This window comes from Lissotriton vulgaris, chromosome 9 (assembly GCF_964263255.1).
Source record: "Lissotriton vulgaris chromosome 9, aLisVul1.2, whole genome shotgun sequence".
NCBI lineage: Eukaryota > Metazoa > Chordata > Amphibia > Caudata > Salamandridae > Lissotriton > Lissotriton vulgaris.
In genome coordinates, this window is record NC_141697.1 from 73,821,818 (window position 1) to 73,834,397 (window position 12,580).

General features: G+C 48.9%; 1 protein-coding gene across 4 annotated transcripts in view; it reads left to right on the forward strand.

Moving 5' to 3' along the window:
* Positions 1-12,580, forward strand: part of SIPA1L1 (signal induced proliferation associated 1 like 1) — an 847,070-nt gene that overhangs the window by 381,751 nt on the left and 452,739 nt on the right. The window lies entirely within an intron of this gene.

A 12,580-nucleotide genomic window follows, 5' to 3' on the forward strand; every position in this document is an offset into this window, starting at 1 on the left:
ATGCATGTCTCACAAACTAGCGCTGCGATGGCTGGGGTACCAGTATGTGAGGTAGAGGGTAGGGACAAGGAATTCTTGAAGATCGTATGGGAAACGCTAAAAAAGCTTTTAACCCCTATAGAAATTATATTAGCGCGAATTGAAAATCACTTGCTCGAGGTAAAAAATAGCATCTTAACATTGGCAAGTCTTAGGCTACAAGAAATCAACCACAATACTCCATCTAGTGCTGGTAATATTGCACCAGCACCTATTGCTATTCCACCAATATTACCCTTAGCCAAACCAATACCTAAACCTCGCTCTAAGACTTACTGACGGGTGCCATTAGGTAGTTATAGTTGGGACCTAGTTTCTATAGGAAAAATGTATTTTGTTTTGCGAATAGCTTTGGCGCCATTCGACGAAACTTCACGAAATTTTAAAAACTAGTTTGCCACTCACTTCAACTGTTGTTTGGAAAGTTTGTGGTGATTAGTCTAGCAGGGCCGAGAAGAGAAGTGGAGGTTTGGGGGGGGACCCCAAAATACGTTTTCCCCATGCAATTTCCCATAGGTATTTTGAATAAGATTGTAGCCCGAACCGCTGAACAGAATTACACCAGATTTGGCAAAACACTACATCTTGACCCAGAAAGAGCACGTTTTGTAATTTGGTGTAAATCCGTTCAGTATTTTTGGAGTTATTAAAGAGAAAAGATTTATGTATATCTAGGAATGCAGAATGTCCGCTGATTTGACAGATCTCAGTATGAGATCTGATTGGCTGCCACCACTTCAACCAGGAAGTGGTGGCAGCCATCTTCGATCTCAGCCAAAGTCCTAAACGCAAAAAATAGGCGGTAGGGTAGTAATGCCCTGCCCCCTACGGCTGGTGGTGTAGTCACACAGGGACCCCGCCTGAGACCAAATGGTCTCCCGGGTGGGACAGGTCTGGTGGGCGGGAGGGGGGGTATAACAAATATATTTGGCAAAGAGTTGCACGTGGCCTTCCTCCCCAGGCCAGGGAACCCCATCCCCTGGGGCCCGGCCTTTAAAATTGAATGTTAGGGGGGGCACGTGGCTCCCTTCCTGGGCTGATTTTCGCCCCGGGGAACCCATACCCTGGTGCCAGGACAATATTCAGAAGTGGGGGGCATGTGGCCCCTCTCCCCAGCCAGATTTTGGTGTGGAATCCCATCGTTAAATGAAGTGGAATGGGGCATGCAACCCCCTCCTCCCCAACCTGCCTTAGGTGCCCCACCCCCTGAGGTAACTAAAACTCAAGTCCTTGCACTGCTAATTCCCCACATATTACATCGATCATGACATTTTCTATGACATTGATAATATCACTGCAACCTTCGCTGTAAAATTGATGAGAAAGCTGTGCATGGTGAAGTGCGAGTTACAGTTACCTTAGGGCCCTAGTTATAGTTACTTGAGATAGCTGTAACTGACTGCTGAATTTCTGTGGTTTTGTGTTTGCAAAATCTGAACCCAATTATAACGTCCCTCTAACCTTTGGTTTTTTAGTGAATGTCGTTTCCATTAGCGATTCAATTACAGCCTGTGGTGTGGTCTTCCCCCAAAAGTTTTACCTTCTCCCCTTTGGTTTGCTGAAATTTATTTTTGTTGGCTTTAGGAATCTGTGCAGTTTAACACTGCTAGCCAGTGCTGAAGTGCTTGTGCTCTCTTTTAAACGTGGTATGATTGGCTTATACCCAATTGGCATGCTTAATTTACTTACAAGTTACTAGTAAAGTGGTACTGCATGTACCCCTGCCCTGTAAATAAAAACCTACTAGTGAGCCTACTGCAGTTATTGAAACCTCTACTAAAGGAGCTCATTGAAATTTCTCCTGCCTGCCATTACAGCCTGTATGCAGTTTTAAACTGCCAAATCAACCTGTGAAAATAAACCCTTTGCCGAGCCTTACTATCCCTTTTTAATGGTCACCCCTAAACAGCCCAAAAGACATTGGGTATTGTATTTAAAAGGTAGGATATTTGTTTTTAAGTTTTACATATTCTTGTAGTGAAAAACTCCCAAATTCGATTTTCACTACTGTCCTGACCTACCTCTCCCATTGGATAATATCGGGTTGCAACCCCTCTGCATAAATCAGGACACAGACCACTCTATCCTCATTTAAAAAGCGACCCCCCACTTTCTATGGGAACACAGGCTACGCTGCCAAAGACGCACCAAACGCCCACTCCAATGTATATTGCTACATAGACCACCACTCTGAGTCTATAAAGCCCCGACTACCCGAGCCTATATGACCACATACCACCCTTTGCAAGTCATTGTGAAGACTTCCTTTCTGCAGAGTCTGGATGGCACAGACACCCTGTGTGACATTTATTAAAACCCTCTGATGTAGGCCCTCAGAGCCACCCCCTCTGAGGGCGGTATGACCCTCTCCTCCAGTCAATGTCACCAGGTGCTTCAGATGCTGCACCTCATACCTGTTCTGAACGCACTCGGGCGACTAGAGCCCCGGGTTGTAGTGCGTGCTGTATACTTACATTGCATATCTCCAGTGACATGTGTGATCCCCGTCCACTCCTTTCCCCACGCAGCTGTAACACTGCTTCTCGGGTAGATTTTAACCTATTTTAGGTTTTATCCTCCAACCTGGCTCTCTGCCCAGGTTTAGGAAGTCTGTGCCAGCTGAAAACCTTCCCCCCCCCCCCCCCCCCCCCCCTGCTTCTTTTTGTCCTTCAAATGTGAGAGGTGTATGTCTGTAATCTTCGGGACGCAGGTTCAAACAGTTTTTTGGGGTCCTCCTGAGCTTGCTCCTTTCCATGGGAAAATAAAATCGTTATGATAACATAGAGGGGAGCATAGGTTATTCGGGCTCCAAGAATATGCTGCATTTGTTTGGAAGTGCCCAATGATTGCTTACTAGTGCTAGATTGTGTCTTCCTCACTGAGGTTAGCTAGAGCAAAATGTGCCATTTTGCAAGGATCTTAAACTTCGCTTTTCTTTCTTTGCTTTAAAATGTACTGACTGCTACGAGCTTGAATACCTTTCCTAGTCCCGACAGATGCGTGACGCAGAGTATTTTATTTATTTATTTATTTTATTTTCAAAGTTTTATATAGCGCGAACAAGATCTTCGCAGATATCAGAGCGCTTTACATAGAAGGGTACATGAGGGAACAAAGTCAAATAGGTAAATCAATAGATCATACAGTACAGAAGGGTACATGAGGGAACAAAGTCAAATAGGTAAATCAGTAGATCATACAGTACAAATAATACAAATAGGTTTGAATATGCGTGGTAGAGTGAGCGGCTAGGCTCTGATTTATAGAAATGGGCGCAAGACCCCTGTTGGAACTGGTTCGAATCCTGGCAGGTCTGTAAACTAAAATGAGTGGATTCTATATACTGCCTCTAAGTTGGACATAGCAATGCAGTAATATAAAATGCACATGTTTTCTCTCCTACTTTTTTCCCGGCCATTAAACCCCTTGGCTCAGCGACTTAAGACGACCACTGTGCCACTCACACGTGACAGCAAAACACTTCCCACATAGGCCACACTGCAGCTCGAAACACCTCCAGTCAAGCAGAGCCTCAAGGTTTAGTTTAGCGTGGTAACAATCCGCTAATACATTCAAACACCTCTTGAGCTACATAAAGGCCTATGTAAGTGCATTCACCATACAGAGATTGAGTTGGGTAACAGTAATAAGCTGTAGTATAGCTCGAAGAAGCCTTATAATACATGTTGTGTATGGTATGTTAGCTAATCAGTGGCAGTATAATTAATGTAGGAATCCTTTGTATTGCCATTCCCCTATTGCTGATATTAAGAGCTTCTTGCGAGGAATCTACTTTAAGTCTTTTCTGTCATTTTGTAAAAGAAGGGATTGTATGTTTTTTGAAGCATGTATTTATTACCCAGTGACAACTTTTGTACATTGTAAAATGTAGCTGTTTAAAAGAAATGTAGTACTCTTCTACCGTTTCACATAGTTCGAGACATTTTAAAATGTATTGTTTAATGGGCATAGGCATTTTGTATGCATTACTCATAAAATTGATGACCACAATGTTTATTGGCGTTTATAAAGTTGTATTTGGAGACCAGTGATCTTCCAATTTGACAAAGGTTTATGTAGCAAATTCTAGATTGGTTCCTGCATTTGCTTTGTGTGCATTTTTAGGCCTCGGCTCTAGACAGCAGCGCGCATGCGCTGCCTTGTATTAGAGAACTGTTTGTATGTACTTTGTGGTCTTCAGCCCGCCCACAGGCTTCCGATTTGCTGTCTCAATTGTCGCTTCAATAGTTATTCTCCCCATTTGTCCATGGCATGCATGCGTCCTACCTCTTCCAAGGTTTATGCCTCCCCGAGAGCAGCGACCAATGTCTGCTAAAATATGCAGCAGCCTTTTTTAGGCATTGTTTCGGGGCTACATCTTTATTTCTTTCAGAGCGCTGTTACAAGCTATACTGTTTTTACTCGCACCATTCAGGTGCTTGAACTAGGACGGTGCCTATAGAGATGCATTTCATGAGCTCTGCTTGGATGGCAGTACAGACCATAGACCGTGATAGACTTGTATTATGAGAACTTCACGGGTGCTTGCAGGAGTTAGGTGCGTATAGTGGTGCATTGCAGAAGCTCTGCTGATGTTTTTGTACATGAATGGCAGTACAGACTGTAGATCAGTGTACTATCTGTGTTGCTCTCGGAAAGTCACTGAGTTGAATTTCGCAAGCTCCACTAATGTTTCACCCCATACAGGTTACTAGTGCAAGGGGTTGGTGACAATGGTTGTTCAGCGAGAGGCCTTAGTGGTCACTTCCGTTCTACAATGGCAGTGGGTGGTGTAGACCAACAGATCGTGGACACCCAAAATGGCTGCAAGTGGCAGCTATTACTAACCTGAGCTCTCTTGCACAAGCTGACACTACACCAAGGCTCCCGCCCTTCCACAGATCTTAAAACACAGACTTTAACCCCTTGAAAAACCTCCACCCTCAAACCCTTACCTATTTCTCTTTATCGGTTACACACGGCCCCTCGCTAACGGCACTCTCCAGTCACTGGTGCCCAACAATTTAGAAAGCATTATGCCCTCACTTTAGATGATTCAAAACACAACACGCGCAACCGACAGGAGGGCGCAGTTAAAGTACAGCTTATGGACTGCCTCAGCTGCTATCTCTAGGGACAGAAGTCACCTGCAAGACTGTGTATAGCAATGCGACTACTTTACCCCCCACCTTTCATCAAGATGCTCAAGAACACTGTCAATTCACCAACAGATTTTCAACAGGCCCAGTCGGTCCTAGTCCTCCCCCCTTAAACCAGCATGAAATCAAAAATAGTCTAAAGACAAGTAAGCCATTATACGAAACAACCCATCAATACACTAAATGCACTGCTCACTTGAAGTACACGCCCCAAACCCATTCAAACCCACTCAAGCATTCTTGGCAATGCAAGAGCTATTGGCTTTGTCAGTGCCTATGTCTTTTAGCAAAGTTGTCTAGCGGCTTCATACCGCTTTATTTCCTGACTTTCAGCCATGTTGAACAGGCATGCTGCTATACAACATGGTTAAAAGATATTGACAAACCCAATAGCTCTTGCTTTGCCGAGACCTAGTGGCTTTGCTAATGCTTGTTCTAAATTGGTATAGGATTTTTTTTGTGTTTTTTCATTTTATTACTGTTTGTGTGCTGCATACATTTACACGCTACCTTTAAGTTAAGGCGGACTGCTTTTGTGCCAAACTACCAAAGGTTTAAGCACAAGTTCATTTAGTGGCTTTTGTGGAATATCCCAATAGGTACTGTGGTTGTTGTTTGAGAAGGTTCTTCACCCCTTAATCAAAAACCCAATGTGCTTCAGTTAGCTTGCTAATGGTTTGTTACAGCAGTGATGAATTCAACATTCTGACTTCAGAGACTGGGCTCCTATCGTACTCATGTTTGTTTGAGTCAAAAGTTAAGACGTAAATTGGATGCTAACGTGATTTTGGCGGTCAGTTTAGTGCCACCAGTTCCTGCATTTTCCAGTTTACTAAAGTTTGTTGTGTTTTTCACTGTTGTATTTTGACTTGATAGTTTCATCTTTTTAGACCGTATGCCAATTTCCAATAAGTAATTTATTCAGAATCCACTACTTTTCACAGAAGCTTTCACTTGTAACCTTATATTAGTCAGACATAAGGAACTGAACTGCCTCTCTGCTGACCAGCTCACAGTTCTAATTGCCAAAATGGGTTGTTCTTAAATTGTTGTATTAGGACCAATAAGACACATGTACAATTGAATAAAAACAACAAAAACCCTAAGATCATCCCTGTGACGAGTTGAATATCACACATCCATAAATGGACCCTGGCAGAACCAGACAAAAGGATGCCGTGCCAATCCTGTGTAGTCAGAGGTTATCTAAATATCAGACTTGATGCATAGCAGTGCTTGATTTGAGCCAGTGGTTTACCTTTCCTCAGCATCTGCATGGAATTATCAACATTGGCGTTTGTGACAGTCTGCCACAAGGTAGCGCTGTCTGACTAATTTAGAGATGACCACAGCAATAGGTAATTACTACCTACCGCCCAAGCCATTCTTGTAGCTTTGGGGGCTTGAAATAGTCCGAATTGTCACACAGTGTGATGCTTAGTTGTTGTGTTACTATCATTGGCAGCGTAGCAGGGGCAATGTGTGGTGGAAGCTGATGTGGCTTCCTAACAAGAGCCCTGGCACTTATTTTTTTTTTATTTTTGTAAATTAAGCACTAAATTGTAGAGTAATTTGTTTTGATTTGGTCGCAACATGCCAAATCACAAGTACCATCCACTCTAATGAAGTGGAGAAAGGCACACATCAAGAAAATATGATCCCCTCACATCATGCTCTTGGCTTTCTTTACGTCATTCCGGCTTTTCATTGAAGTCCATGAGTGACTTTTCTACATTTGAAAATTACACACCATTGTCACGTAGTTTGGCACTTTCAGTTTATCTCCTATATACATTGTTTACTGAAAGCTGTTTCTCCAGCATTTGCAATGCCAATGGGGCAAGCTATAAAGCAATGACCAATCTTAGTACATGAAACATGTTAATGCAGCATTTGTGAATGCCTGTTTACGTATGTTATTACATTAACCCCTTGCGTACTTCTGTCGGCCAACGGCCGTCGCGAGCACTACCTTCGTAGTGCTGCGCACGTCCGTTTGCCGACGCGGCCCCACCCACTCCGCTAAACTTTCGCACTGCGGCGGTTAAAGCAGACCTATTGGTCTGTGCTAATGCTTTTTAGCTCGAGGTATTTATAGCTCTGACATATTGTAGGGGAAACAACACTCTTGAACAAGCGGATTACAAGCGGATTCCTCCCAATGCATGTGATCTATTGAAGCGTGACGCTTTGCCAGCGCGTGCTTGGCCTCACTCACACCCCAAATGCTCGTTCCCTCCCACTTGCTCGCTCCCCCGCCCCCCGCCCCCCACCCCCATCCGACTTGCAAGTAAGCCTCGCACACCACCATTTCTTTCTACTGCCCCTGTAACTTCTGCCCTTAATTTCTCCATCTTTGCCTTTCCATGTTTTCCATATTTCCCTTCCTACCAACACTTTCCCCTCTAACTTGGGACTCTCATCTGCCTTTCGCCATTTGTTTCTTGCGGTGTCTCTCCCTTTTGCTTCTCTTACCTGTGTTTTTTGTTTTTTTAATTTTATTGCTAAATCACTCTCTTTTCCTTATCGTTCTTTTTCCGCTTTGTCTCCCCCGTTCTCTTCTCTCTGTTCCACGCGGTCCCTCTCTCTCTTGCCTTCCTCTCCCTTGCCTTCCTCTCCCTTCACCCTCACCCCAGTGCTCTCTCCACGTCTCTCCCAGCTCGCCGCAGCCTCACTGCCAGTCTCACAAGAAGAACGAGGCGGCCCTGGTGATCCAGAGCTGGTGGCGCCGCGCACAGTTCCACCGGCGTGAATGGCGCCACGTGTAGGTGCTCTCGCAGTATACCCGGTGCCCCGTACATTAACTCTACAACTGTTAGATGAATATTTCTCACTCTACAGCTTGTTTTTTCCTTTTGACTCAAATTGCGAGTTATATAATTTCACTGCTGGGGCTGGATTAAGAATCTTGCAAACAGGGTATTTATTTAATGCGATTTTATATAGCGCAAACATTACCCGAAGGTGTCAGAGCGCTCCAGAGGTACTCCATTCCAATTGCGATGGCATACCCTCTGCCCGCCTCATTTAGAGTTCGGCCGGCAGGTAGTTTTCCAGTGGCAGAGCCAGATGTTAGCTCTTGTTACACTCTTCCCCCTGAACCTCTTTCCACAATGTATCGCCTTCCTTCAGGCCATCATGCCTCAAAGCACAGCACTCTCCCAAGCGCCTCGCTGCTCCTCCCCACCTTCTCGTCAGCTTCCCCCCCCAACCTTTCCTATCCCTCCTCTCCGCCCCATTCCGTCACAATTTCTCACTCCACTTTAGTTCTGGCACCACCCAAGATCCCCTCTCCGCACTGCTGCATTCGTAATTTAAACACCCCCCCCTTCCCTGCCAGGTTCTTCTCCCCTTTCACTTCTGCCTGCTTTTATTTATTTAGTTGTGCACGTTTTATGTTTAGCATGGCGCCCGCTTTTAATTATTTATTTAGTTGCACGCATTGCTTGTTTAGTGGCGCCAGCTTTTTACAAACATTTGTTTGTGTTTGAGCGGCATCCAAGAGCACCTCGCTGCACTGCTACATCTGTAAATTTAAACCACCCTTCCCTGCCAGGTTCTCCTCCCCTCGTGCTTCCTGTGACTGCCCATAGCAACAAGGACGCCTTCAAAAGCGCCATCCGTACTCACCACCAACTGATCCGAAAAGCCAAGAAAACAGCATTCAAAGATCGACTTGACAACAACGCCCACAACAGCAAGGAACTTTTCAACATCGTCAAGGAATTTTCCAACCCCTCGGCCAACTCCAACGACATCACCCCCTCTCAAACCCTCTGCGATTCCCTAGCCTCTTTTTTCCACAACAAGATTGCTGACATCCACAACAGCTTTGACAACCAACCCGGAAGCCAACCCACCCTACCATCAGCTGACCATCTTCCCCCCGTCAACACCCTTAACGCCTGGAACCCAATCTCCACGGAGGACACCATCCGCCTGATGAATTCCATCCACTCTGGATCCCCCACAGACCCATGCCCTCACCACATCTTCAACAAAGCAGACTCCGTCATAGCTCCGCACCTCCGAGACGTCATCAACTGCTCCTTCAACTCCGCTACCTTCCCAGAAGACTGGAAACACGCTGAACTCACCGCCCTTCTGAAAAAACCAACAGCGGACCCCACCGAACTCAAAAACTACCGCCCCATCTCACTCCTTCCATTCCCGGCCAAAGTCATCGAGAAAGCCGTCAACAACCAACTCGCCGCCTTCCTCGAAGCCAACAAATCCCTCGACCCCTCACAATCTGGCTTCCGAGCCAAACACAGCACTGAGACCGCCCTCATCGCAGCAACAGACGACATTCGAACTCTACTGGACAATGGAGACACAGTCGCCCTCATCCTCCTCGACCTCTCTGCAGCATTCGACACAGTCTGCCACAGCACCCTTTTACAACGCCTCAGAAACATCGGAATCCAAGGAAAAGCACTGGAATGGATCACCTCGTTCCTCACCGGAAGAACCCAGAGAGTCCGCCTCCCACCATTCAAGTCCGAGGCCTCTGAAATCATCTGCGGCGTACCACAAGGATCCTCACTCAGTCCCACCCTCTTCAACGTATACATGAGCCCCCTCGCGGCCATAGCCCGCCAACACAACCTCAACATCATCTCTTACGCGGATGACACTCAACTGATCCTATCTCTCACCAAGGACCCCAGCACCGCCAAAACTAACCTACACGAAGGAATGAAAGAGGTCGCCGAATGGATGAAACAAAGCCGTCTGAAACTGAACTCAGACAAAACAGAAGTCCTCATCTTAGGTAAATCCCCCTCTGCATGGGACGACTCCTGGTGGCCGGAAGCCCTCGGAAAAGCACCCACCCCGACAGACCACGCACGGAACCTTGGCGTCATCCTGGATTCTTCACTCTCAATGAACAGACAAGTCAGCGCCGTATCCTCTTCCTGCTTTAACATTCTTCGCATGCTCAGAAAAACATTTCGCTGGATCCCCTCCGAAACAAGGAAAACAGTCACCCACGCTCTAGTCACGAGCCGACTGGACTACGGAAACACCCTCTACGCAGGTACCACCGCTAAACTCCAGAAGAAACTACAACGAATCCAAAACGCCTCAGCCAGGCTCATATTAGACATCCCACGCAACGAACACATCTCTGGTCACCTTAAAGACCTCCATTGGCTACCCGTCAATAAGAGGATTACTTTCCGACTGCTTACCCACGCACACAAATCACTCTACGACATCGGACCAGACTGCCTCAACTCTCGACTGTCCTTCTACACCCCCTCCCGCCAACTTCGCTCTTCCAGCCAAGCCTTCGCCACTGTACCTCGCATCAACAAGACCACCATGGGAGGCAGATCCTTCTCATACCTGGCTGCCAAAACATGGAACTCACTCCCCGCTTACCTTCGCCTCACCCAGAATCACCTAGCGTTCAGAAAGCAGCTTAAAACGTGGATATTTGACAAATAATCCTCCTCCCCTTCCTAAGCGCCTTGAAACCCTCTGGGTATGTAGTGCGCTATATAAATATTATGACTTGACTTGACTTGACATAGTCCCCACAGCTGTTATTACTCCTACAATACAGCCATGCAAGGCAAAACCTTCTTCAAACAAGCATTTGCAATGCAATAGGTCTCACATTTATGCAAGTTTAAGCTATTGCCAATGCCTTTTATTTATGATTTACAAACAAAAACATAAATAAAAGGCATTGTCATTTACAATGCAATAGGTCAAACCCGCATAATTGCGAGACCTACTGCATTGCACCACTCAGCGCCCCAGCACCGCTCAACGCCCCAGCACCGCTCAACGCCCCAGCACCGCTCAACGCCCCAGCACCGCTCAACGCCCCAGCACCGCTCAACGCCCCAGCACCGCTCAACGCCCCAGCACCGCTCAACGCCCCAGCACCGCTCAACGCCCCAGCACCGCTCAACGCCCCAGCACCGCTCAACGCCCCAGCACCGCTCAACGCCCCAGCACCGCTCAACGCCCCAGCACCGCTCAACGCCCCAGCACCGCTCAACGCCCCAGCACCGCTCAACGCCCCAGCACCGCTCAACGCCCCAGCACCGCTCAACGCCCCAGCACCGCTCAACGCCCCAGCACCGCTCAACGCCCCAGCACCGCTCAACGCCCCAGCACCGCTCAACGCCCCAGCACCGCTCAACGCCCCAGCACCGCTCAACGCCCCAGCACCGCTCAACGCCCCCGCACCGCTCAACGCCCCCGCACCGCTCAACGCCCCCGCACCGCTCAACGCCCCCGCACCGCTCAACGCCCCCGCACCGCTCAACGCCCCCGCACCGCTCAACGCCCCCGCACCGCTCAACGCCCCCGCACCGCTCAACGCCCCCGCACCGCTCAACGCCCCCGCACCGCTCAACGCCCCCGCACCGCTCAACGCCCCCGCACCGCTCGGCACAGCTCAAGGCCACAGCACCACTCGGCACAGCTCAAGGCCACAGCACCACTCGGCACAGCTCAAGGCCACAGCACCACTCGGCACAGCTCAAGGCCACAGCACCACTCGGCACAGCTCAAGGCCACAGCACCACTCAACGCCCCAGCACCACTCAACGCCCCGGCACCACTCAACGCCCCGGCACCACTCAACGCCCCGGCACCACTCAACGCCCCGGCACCACTCAACGCCCCGGCACCACTCAACGCCCCGGCACCACTCAACGCCCCGGCACCACTCAACGCCCCGGCACCACTCAACGCCCCGGCACCACTCAACGCCCCGGCACCACTCAACGCCCCGGCACCACTCAACGCCCCGGCACCACTCAACGCCCCGGCATCACTCAACGCCCCGGCATCACTCGGCACCGCTGAAGGCCACGGCATCACTCGGCACCGCTGAAGGCCACGGCATCACTCGGCACCGCTGAAGGCCACGGCATCACTCGGCACCGCTGAAGGCCACGGCATCACTCGGCACCGCTGAAGGCCACGGCATCACTCGGCACCGCTGAAGGCCACGGCATCACTCTGCACCGCTGAAGGCCACGGCATCACTCGGCACCGCTGAAGGCCACGGCATCACTCGGCACCGCTGAAGGCCACGGCATCACTCGGCACCGCTGAAGGCCACGGCATCACTCGGCACCGCTGAAGGCCACGGCATCACTCGGCACCGCTGATCGCCACGGCATCACTCGGCACCGCTGATCGCCACGGCATCACTCGGCACCGCTGATCGCCACAGCATCACTCGGCACCGCTGATCGCCACAGCATCACTCGGCACCGCTGATCGCCACAGCATCACTCGGCACCGCTGATCGCCACAGCATCACTCGGCACCGCTGATCGCCCCAGCATCACTCGGCACCGCTGATCGCCACAGCATCACTCTGTGCAACCATTCAACGTCAACTGGTTCTA